The 25063-nt window shown below is 36.0% G+C and overlaps 3 long non-coding RNA genes across 3 annotated transcripts; all 3 read left to right on the top strand.

The window, feature by feature from the left end:
- Positions 1 to 10407: 10407 nt before the first annotated feature.
- On the top strand, positions 10408 to 11946 carry LOC130051664 (uncharacterized). Its single transcript, XR_008799936.1, has 3 exons — positions 10408 to 10490; positions 10972 to 11042; positions 11911 to 11946. It is a non-coding gene; the product is annotated as an uncharacterized LOC130051664 (long non-coding RNA).
- Positions 11947 to 12100: 154 nt separating this feature from the next.
- On the top strand, positions 12101 to 13387 carry LOC130051663 (uncharacterized). The gene is made up of 2 exons (XR_008799935.1): positions 12101 to 12171; positions 13274 to 13387. It is a non-coding gene; the product is annotated as an uncharacterized LOC130051663 (long non-coding RNA).
- Positions 13388 to 20295: 6908 nt separating this feature from the next.
- LOC130051662 (uncharacterized) lies at positions 20296 to 21401 on the top strand. Its single transcript, XR_008799934.1, has 3 exons — positions 20296 to 20365; positions 21176 to 21227; positions 21362 to 21401. It is a non-coding gene; the product is annotated as an uncharacterized LOC130051662 (long non-coding RNA).
- The last annotated feature ends 3662 nt before the right edge of the window (positions 21402 to 25063 follow it).

Genomic DNA, 25063 nt, shown 5'->3' with positions numbered 1-25063 from the left:
ATCTATAACTAAGCACGGACTCAATTTGGTTTTATTCCTGAAATTCTAAAAATTATGGAAACGTACGGACTTACAGAACACTTGCAAGACTGGTTACAGGAAGGGTCGTTCCCCGATAATCCGGTATGAAAGAAGATCCGTAGGAACTTTGTCTCATCAGTGCACAAACTACAACACCACACCCGTTTATTCCGTGACTCCGACTTCTCCCTCTTTCAACTTATTTTCGACATTACAGAACCGTCATCACTTTGGAAAATGCCTAGAAATTGCTACGAAATCAACTTGTGCAAATTTATTTGCAAACTTACCTCAAGTATCTGGAAACCAACGTGATACATATGGAGCGCCAAATTAACATAAACTCAAATAATTGAAGATATCTTCTATTATTTGAAGATATCATTAATTCATTTGATGCGCGCAACAATTGAATTAAAGATCTCTTCAAATAATTAATGATATCTTCAATTCTGAATTATTGCGCGCATTAAATGAATTGATGATAGCATTAATTCTTCTGCTGAATTGATGCGCGCTTTAATTGAATTAATGATCACTTCAAATGAATACGCAAGATCGCGACTACTTTTTCCGTCTTGGTTTTAAATTTTACTTTCCCCTTTCGAAGTCTCGCAAGACCCAACGTATGCGAGAATTTGGGCATGTTCGTAAATAATACCAGTTCTGAAACTTTTGTCGTGATCGATCCACCCGATTTTATCAATGGTGCACTATCATTGCATTGCATTAGACTGTAGTAATGATTCAAGAAAGAAACATAATACGCAGAAATATCCACAAATGATAGATTTTAATGGAAATGTGGTGGATTTTTTCCCCACTACTGTCAGCCAGGAAATTCTCAAAGCTGAGAAGAGCTTGCGTCAAAATATATAGCGAGCTAAATTCAGAAGTTCATTTTTCCTGTATCCAGACGTTTTTACACACCTTTCATTTGAAAATGCTTTTAATTGCGGAAAGCACATGGATGTTAAATCGTCTTCCGATCCAATGTTTTGAATAAACAAAAAATGCCCAAGATTGACACGCTTTTCCGGACTTCTTTACAAGAGAGTTCCACTAACTCGGTATTTACGATCTTGCGTATTAATGATATCAACAATTGAATTGATGCGCGCTACAATTCAATTAATAAAAGAATTGGCTTTATGACCATGACCTGACCTAGGGTGTGTTAAATTTACCTAGAGATGCCATTGTGCTAAAATAAACTTAATATACAGCACAACCAGCCACAAGACATCTGACCTACTACCCGAATTGAATAGTGACCTTAACCTAATATCTGAATAGACCAGTAGGTGTGTCGAAGCTTAATTGGCTGCCCTGTAATCCCTCATAGGCTGCTTAGCAGCTGCAATGACAAGAGTGATACAAGTTTAATATTAATTAATTGGATCAGAAACAGGATGCAAATTTACATATATGGTGGAAAGGGTCGCATGCAAACTTTTTGTGGGGAACTGGGGAGGCGGCCAGTGTGCCAGTTTGACTACCAAATTAGGGGCAACACAGGGGGCCCTATGTGGACATAGGTGCCCGAACCTGAACGAGTCCCCACGTTCTAAGGGAGGTAGAGATCTCTGCGCATCTCACCGGTCTCCTGCGTGCTACCTGGTTTAATTAGCAAGTGCGGAGCAAGCTTGTAGACCCTCCTACAGTTGTCGCAACATGCACCAGCCTGTAGCATCCCCTCCCATAGTAGGAGGTGGATGTGGCCCCAGTTATGAACTAGCTGAGAGCCCCACGAATTAAACTTTAGCAACTTATGCAAGAAATTAGTATTTTCTATGAATATCCACTGACCCTTGACCTAGTTTAATGGTCGTCTGGAGGGTACACGTGAAATACCTGCCCCCTGCTTTAGTAGTAGGTGGGAGGAGAGCCGGTTTTGGCGCAGAATTAGTGATCAACTACCCCAACGCACTCCCCAGTCCGCCACAGACATTGGAACAATGTCCCCCACAAAAATTGATATTTGTATGTTTCCTTTTTTCTTTATGCATACTTGAAATTGGAGGCACTTAAACAGTGGGGTGGGCGACGTGCACCCTCGTCGTCGCCCAGGGCCCGCAGGCGCGAGGGGAGAACATTTATCTCTACGCTCCCCTCTCCGAACCCCCTGTGCACTCTCAAGCAATGGTTACTAAGACCAAGTTATCACCAAATTGACACATTTCGGTAATCGCTCTCAACTTGAAGATTACCTGCATTTCCTGTAATTTTCGTGGGAATATTTAAAACTTTCAGGATTTCCGACCAGTAATTAGATTGAATTTGCAGTTGACCATTGGAAAAAGTGTAACCTCGAAGGTAATAAATTAACAAGGTCATCTGAATTCTGCAGGGTGGGCGACGTGCACTCTCGTCCGTCACCCAGGCCCCCTGGAGGCACAATGGGAGAGCGTTTATCTCTATGCTACCCCCTTCGAACCCCCTTGCGTACTCTCAAGCAATGCATGGTGACTTAACCAAGGTCACTGGTATCACCGAATTGACACATTTTGATAGTGATTATGAAAGTTGTAAATTATTTAAATTTCCTGGATTTTTCAAGGGAATAGCTAAAACTTAGGATTCCTGACCAAAATTAGACTGAATTCTGAAATGACCATTTCAAAATGTGTAATCTCAAAGGTGACGTAAGATTAACAACAAAGTGGTCGCAGTTCAGGCGGACTATAAAACTTGTCAGCTCTGAATAACTCCTATGATGGAAAGCAAAAATTGGACAAAATTTCCAAACACCAATTTAGCAAACCATCTCCCAGTCCTACTGAAGGAAAATTACGCCCCATAACTGAAACTGGTATACCTCTAAAGGATTCCGATTGATTCTGAAGAGTTTCAGCAGAAAATTCGAGAATAATTTTGAAGTCTGAATTCCGTCAAAAAAGATCTAACTACAAGTCCCAAATACTTCCGTAAAAACCAAGGTAATGATAGCAGAATGGCACATTGCTAAATACCATTTTCGACGATTCCTAAGATAAAACAATAAACTGTAATGGATCAAACTTTTTCGACTGGAAATTCCTCATAAATTCGTCAAACTAATCCAAACGTTCCAGAGCCAGTGAGAATTAACCCAAACTCAGCTAAGAATTAAAATTAAGACCGATTACTCGAGCCAAAATACGAAAATGACCCAGCCCATTAACACCCCTAAGCCTCTACCCACAAAGCCACGCCTCCTCGAAAAAGTTGGATAACAAAACATAACACTTCCTGGCGTGGTTTCTCGACTGCTGGAACCATACAAACTCCAATAAATGCCTATTGAATGAATTATGGAAAGAAAAATTCAACGCCGAATACATCTGAGACAAAACCAGTCAATTATTTACATGAAAATGGAATGGAGTGTGCTTGACTTAAAGTTAACCAAACAATAACTTTTGGTTAGGCTTGACATTGAGAATAAACAACAACGAACCGATCAACAATCTGCAAGTCCGAACTTAAATTGAGATTGTGGACAATTATCGGAAACAAAAACTGCAATTAAATGCAACTAATGATATGGAACTAGGGTCTCTGTGCTATGGAAATTGCTAAATATCCAAAGAACGACAAGGTGAGAATATACTGCGACTCCTACGTTGTGATGCTGGTTCTAGCACAAACCTGAAACGTGTGTACGAAATAGCATATAGCGCTCCACGTCACGTACGTTGTCGGAATCATCTGTAAACTACATAAAATAAAAAGAGGCAAATTGCTGAAATAGCAAGAATACCACGTAATTGCATAGGGATGTTAATAATAGATAAGTACTATGAAGTTAATATCTCTGCGTAAATTGACCGGTGAGGTCCTTGGTACCTAAAATTATGATCGTGCGTAGTAAAAACCCGTGAACCCCTGTGGCCGTGAATAGCAATGCCTACCCTGAAACTTGGGGCCAATAATGCCTACCAAGTAAACCTAGCGAGATGATGTAGTGGTTGGCCACATTGCAAATTGAACCTCGTGGTAGGTTGAGGTCCGAGCCCCTGATCTATGCAGTGCCGACATGGCACACTCAGGTATACCTGAACGTTATCCAGGTTCATCTGTGTATGACATGTAATTGAATAAATACAAGTAACGCGACATAATGAACTGATTACAGAATGGGACGAATTAAGAGTAAGCAAGCCTTGGAATTTGTAGCATGATCTGACTATCTGGTACCCTTTGCTTGACCGACTCGCTAGCCATGCCTATGAAAGGTCATGAAACCTACGTTAACCAAGTACCTTGAATCATGAATGGCATTTTGACCAAATAGATACAATGAAAATTGTGCCATAGGTTTGCCATTGGGATACATAATAATAGAGCACCGGCAATGCTAGGTATATTAGGTGGTGTAGGACATGACCAGGATATGAATTTACATATGACGGCTGCCAGAAGATACATACAGAAACTAAGTCTGAGTATGGTATCGCCCTATGGGCTATGTTGTGCGAGTGCTTTACGACAGCCGGTAGAATTTGAACTAAGTGAATATTAAGGAATATCAAATAAATGCAGCGACTCACCATGTTGACCTTGAGAAGGGATGGTAGCCTTCGTCAGAGATTAGACGACTATCGCCGGCTGAATAGGTACCTCCTGCCTTCAGGGGAGGGGGAGGACCAGCGTTGTCGTGCTTCACTGCCTGGCTGGTATGCCGTCCTGGTCTCGAGCTCCAGTCCCGTGGAGATCCCGGTTAGAAAGGTCCGTGTGTGGTGGCAGGATAAAAATCGCTCCCCACAAAGCGGCCGAGCACAGGCCAAAATTTGGAAACCCATCGCCGACACTGGTGACGATTCTATTCAGGTTGACCTTGAGAAAGGCTAGTAGCGTTCGCCCGGGATTAAACCTCCATCACCGGGTGAATGGGTACCTCCTGCATTTAAAAGAGGGGGGGGGGGGGTGACCATAACGTTGCCGTGCTTCACTGCCTTGCCCTCCTAGTCTCGGACTAAAGTCCCGTGGGGATCCAGGATAGAAAAGTCCACAGCTCCCATCGCAGTTGTAACAGGTCGTCAAATTAAACCGCGGGTCCGAGTCACAGGTGGCACGATAAAAATCGCTGAGGCTCTCCGCTAAGTGGCCGAGAAAACGCCTAACTCAGGCCAAAGTTTAGCAACCCATCGCCGACAGTGGTGACGATTCCATTGTTGGAAGAGATGTTTTATTGTATTGCTTATAGGAATTAGATATGTCACAGTTCGTTATCTTCACCATGGACAAAACAAATCAAAATCCAATCGATCGGTATTGCTTCTATCTGTAACTTTTTGTTTTTTTGTTTTTTTTTTTGGCTTCATCCTGTTGCTGCACTGATAAAGGATTGTTTGGCTGCGTATACGATTGCACGATGTTAATAAATTAGCTCGATGGCAATGGATTGTCATTAAGAAAATCATTTTTCCCAATGTGTTGAATCTAAGGTTTGAGCAGAATGAAAAGTTAACTCGTTCCCCGTTAGGCGGAATTGTAAGAGGCAAGATAGTTCGAACCAGGTTTATTTCGTAAACGGTACAAACTGTATTAGCCAATCTTAATTAATTGTGGACTATTTGATATGTATCAAATAATCTTGATTAAAGAGAGCAATAATTGATATAATGCGCACATTAAATCAATTGATGAGAGCAATAATTGAATTGATGCGCGCATTAATTCATTTGATGAGAGCAATAATGGATTTAATGCGCGCATTAATTCAATTATTGCTCTCTTCAATTGAATTCATGATATCTTTAATTCATTTGAAGAGAGCAATAATTCTTTTAGAGAGAGCAACTAAATAATTAAAGATATCTTCAATTCAACATATCCACAATTGAATTAATGATCTCTCTAATTGAATTGTTGCTCTCTTTAAAAGAATTGATGCGCCCATTAATTTCTTATACAAAAGCATTGTAAATAATTAAAGATATCTTCAATTGAATTAAAGAGATCATCAAATTATTTATACCGAGCTCTAAATCAATTATTGCGAGCAATATTTCTACGAAATTAATGCTCTCATCAATTGAATTGAAGAGAGCAATAATTGAATTAATGCACGCATCAAATCTATTATTGCTCTCATTAATTCAATTGAAGCTATCATCAATTGAATTGAAGAGAGCAATAATTGAATTAATGCGCGCATTATATCAATTATTGCTCTCATTAATTCAATTGATGCTCGCATTAATTCCATTGATGCTCGCATTAATTCATTTGATGAGAGCATAATTGATTTAATGCGCGCATTAATTCAATTAAAGAGAGCAATAATTGAATTGATGATATTTTCAAATAATTGAAGATATCTTCAATTATTTGAGTTTATGTTAATTTGGCGCTCCATAGATACACGTTTGCTCATTGTGTCAAAAACCCTTCACGAATGTATTTGTTCACGCCTCCTGCACTTGCCTGGCCACTGTCGGCATTTGAGATCAATGGTTGTACAACATCGTGAATTACTACGACATATGTGTTTGCACAACTATCAACTTTGTATTGCTTATAGGAGTTATGAGATTGATCGCTGTTTGTTATCTTCACCTTTTATGGTTGACAGCAGAGCTATGTGCTCTTACAGAAGACGATCTATTTTTTATTCTACTTGGTCGGCGATCTTTTACTCAACTTTGTAATTCAGCAAATGTGTCCTTCTGCATGCTGAATTATAGGCCTGTGTACAACAGAGCATTATCCTTCATGAACACATCAATAGGATTTTGTCTGTTATGTACTTTTCCCCTTTTCACTATGTATATATGTTTATAAACTTCCTAATAATTTTTCTTGTACCTAATTGTACTTCTACTCATTTAGTAATTTTGTAATGTTATGATTATATATGTCATGTCATGATCCTCTGCAGAGGGAAATAAAATATGAATGAATGAATAAAAATAAATTAATAAAAATAAAAAAAAAAATTAATGCACATCTACAACGTCACAATACCACAACGTCATCATTCAGTTACGTCATAATTATGATCATGCGTTAGAAACAGTTTGTTGACAATCAAAGGTTAAAGAAGTATATTGAGATTGATAATGGCTAGTTCACTCGAGGTGAGTTTTAGATCCAGACTGATTCTAAATTCGAAACCAAGCGATATAATTGTTGGTGTTGTAAACCCAATGTACAATATATTAAACGTTTTACGTGTAGAATCGAATATAACCAAAATAAATAAATAAATGAATAAATAAAAATAGAGAAAAAAAAATAATAATGTACATCTACAACGTCACAATACCTGCAACGTCATCATTCAGTTACGTCATAATTATGATCATGCGTTAGAAACGGTCTGTTGAAGTATAATGAGATTGACAATGGCTAGTTCACTTGAGGTGAGTTGTAGATCCACTGCAGGCAATTAGAGTCATTGTAAATTCGAACCTGTGTTGTAGACCCAATGTACAATATATTAAACGGAAAGTCTAAAAAGTGAAAAAGAATCAAAATACACGCACAAAGTCTTAGAAATCAACTTTATTAAGCACGAGCGCCGGGCGGGATATAGCTGCAATAATGTAGCCCTCTCTGATTTTTTTTTTTTTTTTTTTTTTTTTTTTTTTTTTTTTTTTAGGGAGAGGGCTACAACTCCTTAGGATCTCCGTAATGGTGCAAAATGCGGGAGTGATTCACTCCCGCAACATTTGCACTCATTCTAAACATTTCCTGACCTTTTTTACGTAAATAAAATGATATTCTATGTTTCTTAGTCAATATATAAATTTACAACCTGCAACTTAAGATTTGTGAGGCTCTATTCTACCGTTTTCAACAATTTCGATAAATTCCAATTTCTCGATTCATATTTGTGCGCCATGTTTGATGTACTGAAGTTTCAACTTCCGATTGTCAAGTCATTTGCATATGCCATATAAGGTAGTATTTACATCAATGGACAAGTATGGAGGCGAAAGCTATTTCGTGGGTATTGAAAAGGTTTGAATTTAATATCAAGTTAAAAACCGAACGGCAGAGTGTAAATTCTTTTTGCAACAATATGATTTTCCTTTCTTTGTCGAAGTGGCTCGAGTAACTACATTTTCGCGCTGATTGTCAATGTTTAGGTTTTTCATTAGATCCACCTACGAGATCTCGCGATAACAAGCATGGCGGAGCAGACGAAGAATTTTGCATGCTGTACATTATATTTAATGAAAAACACCTTTATTAGACATGCCCGAGCACAAAGTTGGTATTCCTTTTGGTGTAAATAACATTTGGGACTAATACACAGAGTTTATTATCGGTTCTTCATAAAATTAATTTGCACCATTACGGAGATCCTATGGAATTGTAGCCCTATCCCGAAAACGTCAGAATAGAAAAAAAAATTGGATAGGGCTACATTATTGCAGCTAGGCGGGATAGTATGACTTCAAACCGATTCTTTGCACTAAGTAAATATAATCGACGGTGAATGTCCGTAAATTCTGACCAATACATGTACATACTTTTTTGGATATTTGTAGAAATCTATGGAGTTGCGAGAATGTTTAAGAAATGGTAGTTTAACGCTGAGAGACCTTGACAATAGGGTAAGTCTATGAACGATATTATTGTTTATTTTTGTGGGCTTTTTTATTTAAATGAATGTAATATATAGTTACTAAGGTGTTCCATACGTATGCTTTGATTGTCAACTTTTCGTAGCAGAAACGAGGATCCTCAAAAGGGAGAAGAAGACGAGGAAAAGCGAAGACTGAAAAAGAGGCTGCAGTCGGTGATGCTGAAACCTTCGTAAAACCCCGAAGAAATTCGAAGGTGTTAAACAATATAGACATCGGGCTGAACTCTGGTGATAAAGATTCAGAAATGGTTAGATGTATCACGTATATTTTGAGAGAGAGAGAGAGAGAGAGAGAGAGAGAGAGATCTAATAAAACTAAGTTTAGATAACCGCATTCAGTGTAAAGAAATATATAAGAAAGAATTATTTTCTTGCAAGATAATAATTATTTAATCACCAAAATTACACGTGCATGTTCCTGTTTGAGGTTAAAAAGTGTTTGAAATAATTAATTACTGGTGCTATTACTGCGATATATAATATTCAGCAATTTTGATGACAAAATGACAGCTAATGCTCCTATGTTTAAAATCCAAAAGTATAATATGATAATCAACGATCAGTTCTTGCTCGTACTTTCGCCTTACGACGCTACAGAAAAGATACCAGGAGAAACGTGAGGCGAAAGTACTGATAGGAAGTGATCGTTGATTATCATGTGATTATTTCGTTTTGTATTCGTTATATATATATATATATATATATATATATATATATATATATATATCGTCTTGTCCTGTTGTAGATTGTACGTGGTATTATTGATGATGTGTTTGACGGTGCGTACAACCAATGTACCGTAATTGAATACAGGTTTGTACCTTGCCATTTATTGCTGCGTGACCTTTTGCAACAATTTATGACTTGTAATTTACAGAATTTCATTGTATTTTAATTTATATTATTTTCAGCATTGCCAGAGAAAAGGCAAATGAATTGGCCGACGTCCTCAAAACCGAAAGAGCCCGTATCACACACAGAGAGAACACTGAGCAGAGAGAGAGGACATTAGAGGTACAGTCTCTACTGAGTTCTGTTGTTATCAGTACAAACCCCACTTCAATGCACACGTGGTATGTTGCAGGCGTGGCTAATAAATTTGTGCAAGTGACGTTTCAACGCTCTCCTACCTCTTCTTTCTTAATCACCCCCCCCCCCTTTCCCCCTTACCACCACCACCACTTTTCCCGTCCTTTTATAGCATGTTCATGAAAGCTTTAATTTGCAGGTCACCCACTGCGTATACGAGTTTTAAAGTAATTTATAATTCCCGTGGAGTCATTTGATATGTTAAAAAGTGTTTGAAATAATTAATTACTGGTGCTATTACTGCGATATATAATATTCAGCAATTTTGATAACAAAATGACAGCTAATGCTCCTATGTTTAAAATCCAAAAGTATAATATGATAATCAACGATCAGTTCTTGCTCGTACTTTCGCCTTACGACGCTACAGAAAAGATACCAGGAGAAACGTGAGGCGAAAGTACTGGTAGGAAGTGATCGTTGATTATCATGTGATTATTTCGTTTTGTATTCTTTATATATAGGCCTATATATATATATATATATATATATATATATATATATATATATATATATCGTCTTGTCCTGTTGTAGATTGTACGTGGTATTATTGATGATGTGTTTGACGGTGTGTACAACCAATGCGCCGTAATTGAATACAGGTTTGTACCTTGCCAGTTATTGCTGACCTTTTGCAACGATTTATATCTTGTAATTCACAGAATTTCATTGTATTTTAATTTATATTATTTTCAGCATTGCCAGAGAAAAGGCAAATGAATTGGCCGACGTCCTCAAAACCGAAAGAGCCTGTATCACACACAGAGAGAACACTGAGCAGAGAGAGAGGACATTAGAGGTACAGTCTCTACTGAATTCTGTTGTTGTCAGTACAAACCTCACTTTATATACACGCGATATGTTGCTGGCGGCGCTAATTTTGTTCACGCAAATGACGTTTCAACTTAGTTGGTAGCATGATATTTCTTACTTATCGAAGGAGGGCTGGGGTTATCCCATCTTTTTTCTCTTAAACACTTCCTCCGCCTTTTTTCCTTACCACCACCACAACCACCACCACCTTTTCCGTCCTTTTATAACATGTTCATGAAAGCTTTAATTTGCACGTCACCCACTGCGTATACGAGTTTTAAAATAATTCATAATTCACATGGAGTCATTTGATATGTACAGTATATATTAGTGTATGTACATTTCCACGAGTTGTGATTACACCGTGGCCATTCTAGTTAGCGAACTATACCATTGTTCTGCAAGAATATATCAAATATTTAGACATACATGTACCCAATCTAAAATTCAATCTTTGTTTTTGACAGTTGTTGTACAAAGCCGCAGAGGAAAATGTAGATGACGTGATACTGCGTGCAACAATGCCCAGTAACCAAAGGTGGGTAGTACTACGTGTAGTATACAATGTAACATACAACTAACATAAATGTCATTCATTTTAGTACATGTACACTTACTTTTTATTTATTTACATTAGACATGAAGAGGTATATAAAACCAGTATCACCAGCGTTTCCTGAACGTCACACCTAGTGTCCTCCTCAAAAATGACTGATAATCACGTTAAAACAATTAGAATCAAAGGAGGGAGGGGGGACTCCAACTCTCATTTTACAGCCTTAAATCCAGGGTGTTTTTACTTGCAAAGTAAGATAAATTGGCCGATTCCCTACCCCCACTTTTATGACAGTAGAATTAAATGGTAAGCATGTATACGCTTGAAATGATGAATTCAACCTATTTAAGTAGAAAAGTACGAATGCCATAACCCCACCCCAACCCGCCCACCCGTAATTTAGGATATTAAAGTTTGGGCTGAAGAATATTTCTATATAGTTATGTAATATTTTAGTAAGTCAAGAATTTCAGACAAGTGTCATGAAATCAACTTCTACTATGACTACCCCGCCCCTTTAAAATGATTTTATGTTGCTGTGTTAAGGAACAAACCCAATATATACATGTATCTTCTTATATAAAAAACATTGTGAAATAAGCTTGCAGTATATCTATAATAAAAAATGTCTTCCTATAAACAAAATCTTCTGTTTAAAGGAAGGCAAGTTTTTTTTATATCATAGACTTAGATATTTTAAAAAACGTCATTTTTTAAATTATAAATATCTATAACGTCGAGTGCCTGTGATCTATGTATGTGTAATGCAGGGTTTATGAGTTCATTTTCAGATTTTTCAAGAGATTGTGTTCTGCGGCATTGTAATAATACTGATTTGTATTGTTTGCAGCATGCACAGCGTGTCTGGGACAGACCAGATCCTCGGTGAAATGATGCTACAAGTACGTATTTAACATTAAAGTCTCCTTAATCCTTTTGATTCGTTTCTTGGGAAAAGCAGAGAAAACACCATGGGGTATTTCTTTCTATTGCAAAAGAATGCTTTCTCAAACAAGATTTTTCTCATACATACTAGGATGAAGATACGTATTTGCCAAAGAGGAGCTGGAAGTGGTTACTATGTGGTTCCTGTGTGTCAAGGCCATATCAGGTAATTATGAGAATCCGCATATCTAAAAATGTTTTGTCTGCGGTATAGTCTGTCTGTGAATAGTAATTATAGCCATTTCCTCATGAACGCGCTTCGCGTATGAGTATTGATAAATTTAGTATTATGTCTGTTTAATTGCTGGAAATTCCGACAAAAATGAAAGTAGACTAGAGATATAAAAATAAATAAATTTTATTCTAAGCTCACCTGAGCTGAAAGCTCAATTGAGTTTTTCTGATCGCCTGTTGTCTGTCTGTCCGTCTGTAAACATTTCTCATTTTTGACTTCTTCAGAACCACCTGGCCAAGTTCAACCAAACTTGTCCAAAAGCATCCTTGGGTAAAAGGCCTTCACATTTGTTCAAATGAAGGACCATGCCCCTTCAAAGGGGTGATTATCACATAAATGCAAAAATAGGGTGGGGTAATTTAAAAATCTTCTTCTCAAGAACCATTGAGCCAGAAGAGCTGAAATTTATATGAAAGCTCCCTGACATAGTGTAGATTCAAGTTTGTTAAAATCATGACCCCGAGGGTAGGATGGGGCCACAATAGGGGATCAAAGTTTTACATACAAATATAGAGAGAAAATCTTCAAAACTCTTCTTCTCAAGAACCAATGGGCCAGAGAAGTTTACATTTGCATGAAAGCTTCATGTCATAGTGTTGATTCAAGTTTAAATGTAAAAATCAAGGCCTCCAGGAGTGGGTTGGGGCCACAATAGAGATTAAAGTTCTACATACATATATATGGAAAATCTTGTTGAAATTCATAAAGGTGTAACCTGCCACGTTTCACGCTGGCATACTTCATGAAACGTGTTAGCTTACAAATTTAGTTATGTCTTCAAAAATAATTCTCACTTTAGGCCTATATGCAATGCTTTTCCACAGGTGCCTGTGGGCATACATGTAACTACAAACTCTACCTTTTATTAGTTATTGAATATATATAACCATTTTCATTTATTTACTTATTTTTAAAGTAAAAAATGCAATTATTTTGCACCTTTACTATGTCTCCAAAATCGGCTTCATACTATTGTGTTTAGAATATAGTCATATCCATACACAACTGACAGTGTTGTCTTTCTTTATTTCAGCAAAAGAAAGAGAAATCAGGATTTCTTGCACGGCTTCACCGCTTGTTCAGACGTCAATAAATGTATTGCTAGTGTTATTATTATTATTAAAAGATTCAATTATTTTTCAAATAATATACAAACTTGTTGTTTCTCGCAAGTCATTTTATACAGATGGAGTATACAAATTGTATTGATTTCCATTTTTAAAATATAGTTTCAAATTTAATCAATGACCAAAGAAAATGTATGTTGCCACCATTTTCAAGATGTTAAACACACACACACACACACACCACGCAAAATTTGAGGGGGGGGGGGGTAAGCGAATATTTTAGCAATGAAATGGGTCTTTTGCAGGGGGAGCGTTATCGCCATTACTCTTTATGTCAATGATTTTGATATAAATTTCGTTAGGGTTACAAAATATGTTAAATTCTCTCCGTAATTATTCTAATGATTGGGATTTGATTGTAAATGTGTCAAAATCCAAGGTTGTTATTTTTAGAAATAGTGGAAAAATTTATATGGAAACTGAGAAATGGATGTATAATGAACAATGCCTTGAAGTTGTAAATACATACAAGCATTTAGGAATGTTGTTTAATTACAGTGGCAAATTTTTTCAAACACGAAAACATGTTGCCGAACAAGGACGTAATTAAGCACGTTTTTCAATATCTAATACTTTGAGAAATCATTTTTGAAACACAGTGTTCAATTTTACGCAGAGTTAAGTCTCTTTAATCTGAGGAGGTAGGAATTATACAAAGGGTTAAAGTCTCTAGAACCTGAGAAGGTAGGAAGTATACGCAGAATTAAAGCCTCTAGAATTTGAGGAGGTAGGAATTATAATCAGAGTTAAAGCCTATAGAATCTGAGGAGGTAGGAATTATAATCAGAGCTAAAGTCTCTTGAATCTGAGGAGGTAGAAATTATAATGAGTTAAAGTCTCTAGAATCTGAGAAAGTAGGAATTATACGCAGAGTTAAAGTCTCTAGAGTCTGAGGAGGTAGGAATTATACACAGAGTTAAAGTCTCTAGAATCTGAGGAGGTAGGAATTATACGCAGAGTTAAAGTCCCTAGAATCTGAGGAGGTACGAATTATACTCAGAATTAAAGCCTCTAGAATCTGAGGAGGTAGGAATTAAACGCAGTGATAAAGTCTCTAGAATCTGAGGAGGTAGAAATTATAATCAGAGTTAAATCCTCTAGTCTGAAGAGGTAGGAATTATACGCAGAGTTAAAGTCTCTAGAATCTGAGAAAGTAGAAATTATACGCAGTGATAAAGTCTCTAGAATCTGAGGAGGTAGGAATTATACACAGAGTTAAAGTCTCTAGAGTCTGAGGAGGTAGGAATTATACGAATACCAATTACCATTTTCCCCCCAATTATTGCAATATTCAACTTGTGCATGCAGTGTCATCGACTCAAAAATGTTCAAACAAATCATCCTGCATGGCTCAAGGCTAAAGCCGAAAATATTGTGGAATACAAAAATAAAGTTGAAGAAAATCTTCAGTCTTTGATTTACAACAAGTTACATACTGAATCAGACATTACAGAGTATATAACCAAACTGACCAAGATTTTACATAAATGTGCATACGAATGCATTCCCTCATCATCCTTCAACCCATTTATCCGTTCTGGTTGGACTAACTCTGTTAAAGAACTCCATAAAATCGAACGAGCCAAACGACGCACATGGATAGAGGAAGGTAGACCCCGAGGAATGATGTTCACATCCTACCGCGAAGACAAAAGGGCAAAGAGAAATTTCCTTAGGGCCTTCGATGAGGCACATGAACGTTATATGAGCGACGTTTACAAAGACATCGACAAAGCTGCAAAAGTACACATTCAACTATTCTGGAGGTTAACAAAACGCAGAAAACCTAGCGTTTCTCCAATATACCCCGAGATCCGAGATGATGAAGGGACAATTCACACAAGTCCCGAAGCTGTAGCAGAAAATTTTGTGAAATATTACGAGAAAATATATACCCCTTTAGAAGCTGACAACTTTAAGAACGACTTTAAATCTCAAATAGAACTTGAAATCATTCGTATAACTGAAACTTGTGAAAGTGATATACAAAATTTCCCTGGAGGAGACATTACTGCAATAGAATTAAATGCTATAATCAACTGTGTGAAGCTTCACAAAGCCCCCAGTCATGACTCTATTACTAATGAACACATCATACACGGAGGAAATTCTCTCGTTCTCTGCCTCGAGAATATACATCTATATAACACAATTGTGTCTTGTGGTAAAATACCCCTAGAATGGAAACGAGGATTGATAGTGCCCTTGTACAAAGGTGGTTCAAAACCCCAAAATACGTGTGACAGTTACAGACCAGTAGCGTTACTACCTTGCTTTTTTTTTTTTTTTTTTGAAAAAAATTATTCTGTCTCGCATATATGAATGTTTGATATCAAATGAGTATTTCCCCAACAAGCAACAGCAAGGATTTCAAAAATCATTCAGCTGCCTTACTGCCTCATTTGATGTACAAGAAACAATTTTTCACAATATAGAGCAAGGAAACAATGTTCATGTATATGCAAGTTTTTTAGACTCTAGCAAAGCGTTTGACACAGTTTGGAGGCAAGACCTTATGTTTAAATTGTATAATGTTGGTGTTACTGGTAAAATGTGGACATTAATTAACAATTGCCACCAAAGTAATATAAGCTCTGTTGTGGTTAACCAAACTCAGTCAACATGGTTTCCTGTGAATCAAGGTGTTCGACAAGGAGATGTATTGTCTACATTTTCGTATCTTGTTTTTATTAATGATCTCTTAAACGATTTAGAGAGTTGTAGTAGAAATATTGGTGTACTAAATGTTCCCAGTAACTGTCCCTCCTTAGCGGATGATATATCATGTATCAGCTTATCTCCAACAGGTCTCCAGTCCCTTTTGGACACTGCCTTGATTTACTCAAACAAATGGCGATTTAGATTTAATGCAGCCAAATCATGCGTGTTAATATTTCGTTCGAAAAAAAATGCAAATTTGATTGAAAGAAGCAATGGTTTTTATGCGAATTATTGATTCCTAATGAGGAAAATTATAATCATTTAGGCATAATTGTTTATCATAATTGTAGACTTTCTACAAGGATAACAGAAGCATGCAACAAGGGACGTAAATCGTACTTTGCACTTTCCGACTTAGGTTCGCAGTTTCTCAATCCAAATACAATATCCCACTTATACAAAACGGTTGTACAGCCTTCCGTTTTATTTGGCTGCGAACTCTGGAATTGCATATCTCCCTCTGATCTCCAGAAACTAAATACTTTTCAACACTTCGTCTGTAAGAACGCACTGAATCTCCCAAGATTGTGTAGATCTGACATTTGTGAATCCTTTTTTGATGTTCTACCGATAGCAGCAGAAATCGACGGGAGAAAACTATTATTCTTCGGAAGACTGTGTCGCTTGAATGCTGCTGCTCTTACAAAGAAACTATTTTGACACGCCTTTATTCATTCATCTAAAACTAAGCACGGATCGACTCAATTTGGTTTTATTCCTGAAATTCTAAAAATTATGGAAATGTACGGACTTACAGAACACTTGCAAGACTGGTTACAGGACGGGTCGTTCCCCGATAATACGGTATGAAAGAAGATCCGTAGGAACTCTGTCTCATCAGTGCACAAACTACAACACCAGACCCGTTTATTCCGTGACTCCGACTTCTCCCTCTTTCAGCTTATTTTCGACATTACAGAACCGTCATCACTTTGGAAAATGCCTAGAAATTGCTACGAAATCAACTTGTGCAAATTTATTTGCAAACTTACCTCAAATATCCGGAAACACAACGTAATACTCGTTTGCTTATTATGTCAAAACCCCTTCACGAATGTATTTGTTCACGCCTCCTGCACTTGCCTGGCCACTGCCGGCATTTGAGATCAATGGTGGTACAACATCGTGAATTTCTACGACATATGTGTTTGCCTATAACTATCGACTTTGTATTGCTTATAGGAGTTATGAGATTGATCGCTGTTCGTTATCTTCACCTTTTATGGTTGACAGCAGAGCTATGTGCTCTTACAGAAGACGATTTATTTTTTATTCTACTTGGTCGGTGATCTTTTACTCAACTTTGTAATTCAGTAAATGTGTCCTTCTGCATGCTGAATTATAGGCTTGTGCACAACAGAGCATTATCCTTCATGAATACATCAATAGGATTTTGTCTGCTATGTACTTTTTCCCTTTCCACTATGTATAATATGTTTATAACTTCCTAATAATGTTTCTTGTACCTAATTGTACTTCTACACAATTAGTAATTTTGTAATGTTATGATTATATATGTCATGTCATGATCCTCTGCAGAGGGAAATAAAATATGAATGAATGAATAAAAATAAATTAATAAAAAAATAAATAAAAAAATAATGCACATCTACAACGTCACAATACCTGCAACGTCATCATTCAGTTACGTCATAATTATGATCATGCATTAGGAACGGTCTGTTGAAGCATATATTGAGATTGACAATGGCTAGTTCACTTGAGGTGAGTTGTAGATCCAGAGTGATTGTAAATTCTAACCCAAGCGATATAATTACCTGTGTTGTAGACCCAATGTACAATATATTAAACGTTTTACGTGTAGAATCGAATATAACCAAAAAATGAAAAATTGATAAATAAAAAAAAATCAATGTACATCTACAACGTCACAATACCTGCAACGTCATCATTCAGTTACGTCATAATTATGATCATGCGTTAGAAACGGTCTGTTGAAGTATATTGAGATTGACAATGGCTAGTTCACTTGAGGTGAGTTGTAGATCCACTGCAGGCAATTAGAGTCATTGTAAATTCGAACCTGTGTTGTAGACCCAATGTACAATATATTAAACGGAAAGTCTAAAAAGTGAAAAAGATTCAAAATACGCACACAAAGTCTTAGAACTCAACTTTATTAAGCACGAGCGCCGGGCGGGATAGTATGACTTCAAAACGATTCTTTGCACTAAGTAAATATTATAATCGACCCTGAATATCATTAAATTCTGACCAATACATGTACATACTTTTTTGGATATTTGTAGAAATCTATGGAGTTGCGGGAATGTTTAAGAAATGGTAGTTTAACGCTTAGAGACCTCGACCATAGGGTAAGTCTATGAACGATATTATTGTTTAGTTTTGTGGGTTTTTTTTTAATTTAAATGAATGTAATATATAGTTACTAAGGTGTTCCATACGTGTGCTTTGATGGTCAACTTTTCGTAGCAGAAACGAGGATCCTCGAAAGGGAGAAGAAGACGAGGAAAAGCGAAGACTGAAAAAGAGGCTGCAGTCGGTGATGCTCAAACCTTGGTAAAACGCCGAAGAAATTCGAAGGTGTTAAATAATATAGACATCGGACTGAACTCTGGTGATAAAGACTCAGAAATGGTTAGATCTATCACATATATTGAGAGAGAGAGAGAGAGAGAGAGAGAGAGAGAGAGAGAGAGAGAGAGACCTAATAAAACTAAGTTTAGATAATCGCATTTAGTGTAAAGAAATATATAAGAAAGAATTATTTTCGTGCAAGACAATGATTATTTAATCACCAAAACTACACATACATGCTACTTTTCGTAGCAGAAACGAGGATCCTCAAAAGGAAGAAGAAGACGAGGAAAAGCGAAGACTGAAAAAAAGGCTGCAGTCGGTGATGTTCAAACCTTGGTAAAACCCCGAAGAAATTCGAAGGTGCTAAATAATATAGACATCGGGCTAAACTCTGGTGATAAAGACTCAGAAATGGTTAGATCTATCACATATATTTTGAGAGAGAGAGAGAGAGAGAGAGAGAGAGAGAGAGACCTAATAAAACTAAGTTTAGATAATCGCATTTAGTGTAAAGAAATATATAACAAAGAATTATTTTCGTGCAAGACAATGATTATTTAATCACCAAAACTACACATGCATATGCCTGCTTTGAGGTTAAAAAGTGTTTGCAATAATTAATTACTAGTGCTATTACTGGGATATATAATATTGAGCAATTTTGATGACAAAATGACAGCTAATGCTCCTATGTTTAAAATCCAAAAGTATAATATGATAATCAACGATCAGTTCCTGCTAGTACTTTCGCCTTACGATGCTACAGAAAAGATACCAGGAGAAACGTGAGGCGAAAGTACTAGTAGGAAATGATCGTTGATTATCATGTGATTATTTCGATTTGTAATATATATATATATATATATATATATATATATATATATATATCGTCTTGTCCTGTTGTAGATTGTACGTGGTATTATTGATGATGTATTTGACGGTGCGTACATCGAATGCGCCGTAATTGAATACAGGTTTGAACCTTGCCATTTATTGCTGACCTTTTGCAACGATTTATATCTTGTAATTCACAGAATTTCATTGTATTTTAATCTATATTATTTTCAGCATTGCGAGAGAAAAGGCAAATGAATTGGCCGACGTCCTCAAAACCGAAAGAGCCTGTATCACACACAGAGAGAACACTGAACAGAGAGAGAGGACATTAGAGGTACAGTCTCTACTGAGTTCTGTTGTTGTCAGTACAAACCCCACTGCAATGTACACGCGATATGTTGCTGGCGGGGCTAATTTTGTTCACGCAAATGACGTTTCAACTTAGTTGGTAGCATGATATTTCTTACTTATCGAAGGAGGGCGGGGGTTCTCCCATCTCTTTTCTCTTAAACACTTCCTCCGCCTTTTTCCCTTACCACCACCACCACCTTTTCCGTCGATTTATAACATGTTCATGAAAGCTTTAATTTGCACGTCACCCACTGCGTATACGAGTTTTAAAATAATTCATAATTCACATGGAGTCATTTGATATGTACAGTATACATTAGTGTATGTATATTTCCACGAGTTATGATTACACCGTGGCCAATCTAGCTAGTGAACTATACCAATGTTCTGCAAGAATATATCAAATATTTCGACATACATGTACCCAATCTAAAATTCAATCTTTGTTTTTGACAGTTGTTGTACAAAGCCGCAGAGGAAAATGTAGATGACGTGATACTGCGTGCAACAATACCCAGTAACCAAAGGTGGGTAGTACTACGTGTAGTATACAATGTAACATACAACTAACATAAATATCATTCATTTTAGTACATGTACACTTACTTTTTATTTATTTACATTAGACATGAAGAGGTATATAAAACCAGTATCACGTTCCGTGAACGTCACACCTAGTGTCCTCCTCAAAAATGACTGATAATCACGTTAAAACAATTAGAATCAAAGGAGGGAGGGGGACTCCAACTCTCATTTTACAGCCTTAAATCCAGGGTGTTTTTACTTGCAAAGTAAGATAAATTGGCCGATTCCCTACCCCCACTTTTATGACAGTAGAATTGAATGGTAAGCATGTATACGCTTGAAATGATGAATTCAACCTATTTAAGTAGAAAAGTGCGAATGCCATAACCTCACCCCAACCCGCCCGCCCACCACCACCTCAAAGTTTAGGATATTAAAGTTTGGGCTGAAGAATATTTTTATATAGTTATGTAATATTTTAGCAAGACTAAGTCAAGAATTTCAGACAAGTGTCATGAAATCAATTTCTACTATGACTACCCCGCCCCCTTAAAATGATTTTATGTTGCAATCTATAATGAAAATTGTCTTCCTATAAACAAAATACTCTGTTTAAAGGAAGGCAAGGTTTGTTTTTTTTATCATAGACTTAGATATTTTAAAAAACGTCATTTTTAAAATTATAAATATCTATAACGTCGAGTGCCTGTGATCTATGTATGTGTAATAGAGGGTTTATGAGTTCATTTTCAGATTTTTCAAGAGATTGTGTTCTGCGGCATTGTAATAATACTGATTTGTATTGTTTGCAGCATGCACAGCGTGTCTGGGACAGACCAGATCCTCGGAGAAATGATGCTACAAGTACGTATTTAACATTAAAGTCTCCTTAATCCTTTTGATTCGTTTCTTGGGAAAAGCAGAGAAAACACCACGAGGTATTTCTTTCTATTGCAAAAGAATGCTTTCTCAAACATGATTTTTCTCATACATACTAGGATGAAGATACGTATTTGCCAAAGAGGAGCTGGAAGTGGTTACTATGTGGTTCCTGTGTGTCAAGGCCATGTCAGGTAATTATGAGAATCCGCATATTACGCCATATCTAAAAATGTTTTGTCTCCGGTATAGTCTGTCTGCGAATAGTAATTATAGCCATTTCCTCATGAACGCGCTATAGTTGTATACATTGCGCGTATGAATATTGATAAATTTAGTCTTGTGTCTGTTTAACTGCTGGAAATTCCGATAGAAATGAAAGTAGAATATATAAATATAAAACATGAATTTTATTCTTAGCTCACCTGAGCTGAAAGCTCATCCAAGTTTTTCTGATCGCCTGTTGTCTGTCTGTCCGTCAGTAAACTTTTCACATTTTCGACTTCTTCTCCAGAACTACTTGGCCAATTTCAACCAAACTTGGCCAAATGCATCCTTGGTTAAAGGGCTTTTAAATTTGTTCAAATGAGGGACCATACCCCTTCAAAGGGGAGATTACCACCAAAATGCAAAAATAGGCTGGGATCATTTAAAACACTTCTTCTCATGAACCATTCAGTCAGAAGAGCTGAAATTTATATGAAAGCTCCCTGACATAGTACAAATTCACATTTGTTAAAATCATGACCCCGGGGGTAGCATGGGGCCACAATAGGGGATCAAAGTTTTACATACAAATATATAGAGAAAATCTTTAAAACTCTTCTTTGCATGAAAGCTTCCTGTCATAGTGTTGATTCAAGTTTAATTGTAAAACTCATGGCCCCCAGAGGTGGGAATTGGGGCCACAATAGAGAGCAAAGTTCTACATGCAAATATATAAAGAAAATCTTTAAATATTGGCCAAGTAACTCAGGTGAGCGATGTGGCCCATATGACTCTTTTTGAAATTCATGAAGGTGTAGCCTGCCACGTTTCACGCTGGTATACTTCATGAAGCGTGTTAGTTTACAAATTTAGTTATGTATTTTAAAACAATAATTCTCACTTTAGGCCTATATGCAATGTATTTTCCACAGGTGCCTGTGGACATAAGTACAAAATCCATCTTTTATTAGTTATTGAATATATATAACCATTTTCATTTATTTACTTATTTTTAAATAAAAGTAAAAAAAAAAATGCAATTATTTTGCACCTTTACTATGTCTCCAAAATCGACTTCATACTATTGTGTTTAGAATATAGTCATATCCATACACAACTGACAGTGTTGTCTTTCTTTATTTCAGCAAAAAAAAGAGAAATCAGGATTTCTTGCACGGCTTCACCGCTTGTTCAGACGTCAATAAATGTATTGCTAGTGTTATTATTATTATTAAAAGATTCAATAATTTTTCAAATAATATACAACTTGTTGTTGTTTCTCGCAAGTCATTTTATACAGATGGAGTATAAAAATTGTATTGATTTCCATTTTTAAAATATAGTTTCAAATTTAATCAATGACCAAAGAAAATGTATGTTGCCACCATTTTAAAGGTGTTAAACATACACACGCACGTGCACACACACAAACACACACCACGCAAAATTTGATGGGAATATAAGCGAATATTTTAGCAATGAAATGGGTCTTTTGCAGGGGGAATGTTATCGCCGTTACTCTTTATGTCAATGATTTCGAGATAAATTTCGTTAGTAACAATTGTCCATCTGTTGAATTACAATTGATTAATATTTTCTTACTAATGTATGCTGACGACATGGTAATTATATCGGAGATTCCGTCAGGGTTACAAAATATGTTAAATTCTCTCCATAATTATTCTAATGATTGGGATTTTATTGTGAATGTGTCAAAAACCAAGGTTGTTATTTTTAGAAATAGTCGAAAAATTTATATGGAAACTGAGAAATGAATGTATAATGATCAATGTCAGTTGTAAATGCATATAAGCATTTAGAAATGTTGTTTAACTACAATGGCAAATCTTTTGAAACACAAAAACATGTTGCCGATCGCGAACAAGGACGTAAAGCACGTTTTGCAATATCTAGTACTTTGAGATATCATCGTTGAAACGCAATGTTCAATTTTTTATACTCATATACATAGTATTCTTTCATATGCATGTGAAATTTGTGGTTTTCATAAAGCACCGGACATTGAAAAGTTGCATTTTTCTTTGTGTAAAAAAAAAAAAAATTAGGAGTAAACAAAAGAACCAGCAATAGTATGTTAGATTGTGAACTTGGTAGATTTCCACTTTACGTTAGAAGAAAACTGAGAATTTTTAAATTCTGGTTAAAAATTAAAACCACGAATAACTGTATTTTGAAAGATTGCTATGAAAATATGATTGCAAACAATGACAGCTGGATTGTTACATGTAATATTTGTTTGAAAAGTCGTGTGTGAATCAGCTTAAAGGGACATGGACACGATTTGAGCAGAAAATTTTCAAATTTTATTGTTTTGGATTTTAATGTTTAGAATGCTTAACTAAGGTATTACTAAAGATCAGTAAAAAGTCTAGGTACATGGGAGATAGAGAGGTCACAAGTCCTTGTTATGTAAAGAAGACTCGTGCCATGTTTTTGTTTACATAGGTTAAATATACTAGTAAAAGTTTCGTTTAAAGCAGACTTTTTCAATTGATAAGTGAATTCTGAACACAATTAAATATTTTTTAGTGTTTGGCACATCTCATTTTGTTTTTAAACACGTTATTTTCTATTAATTAGTCATGTTTACATAACAAAGAATTGCGAATGCTGTATCTCTCTTATAACTCAACAACTGATATTCAAATTTTGGTTGACCATTAGAAATACTTTACTTCAGCACTGTAAACCAATAAAAATGGAAAAATAAAATTTGCAAAGTTTCAGCTCAAATCGTGTCCATGCCCCTTTAAAGATTATAAAATAATAGAATTCAGAATATTGGATATTTACAGACAAAACCCAGTGTCGTCTCTTTCAACTTCACCAAAAAGTTTACAATCATATCTCAAAAGACCAATCAACTTAAAGGGGAGGGGGGGGGGGATTATCATTAAATTCAGAATGTCTTCACAGTCTTTGAATATTGAAAAAGGCAGGCATAACAGTGTCTTAATTATGTGATTATAATGATATAGAAGATGAGTTTCATTTTAACCTGAAATGTCCATTTTAAAACGATTTGAGAAAGAAATATAATAAGGGTTTCTATTACACAAAACCAAGTGCCTTAGTGTAGACAATACTAAAGAACTCAATAACTTGGGAAAATTCTTAGTACAAGCTGTGAAAATACAAAGTTTAGCATTGTAAGTCAATAATGTAATTATAGTATTTTTCTAATAACATGTGCATCTCATAATGTGATTACATACATACATACATACATATATACATTGTTTAAAAAATCTACTGACGAGCCCGCAGGGCGAAAGCGATATAGATAAAAGTTTGAGTATTGGATTTTATTTTTTGGCTTTATTCTATCCCGATACCCAAAAAAAAAAGAAGAATAAAAAGAAGAATTTATTGAATATATATATATATATATATATATATATATATATATATATATATATATATATATATTATCAAGGACAATAAAGAATTGAATTGAATTGCACGCACGCACACACACACACACACACACACACACACACACACACACACACACACACACACATTGTAAATGATGTCATAAGACAGTATACAGAGCGTTGACTTATTGCACACGTACAGGACACCTCCAATCA

This window comes from Ostrea edulis, chromosome 2 (assembly GCF_947568905.1).
Source record: "Ostrea edulis chromosome 2, xbOstEdul1.1, whole genome shotgun sequence".
NCBI lineage: Eukaryota > Metazoa > Mollusca > Bivalvia > Ostreida > Ostreidae > Ostrea > Ostrea edulis.
This window is presented reverse-complemented; position numbering and strand designations above follow the sequence as displayed.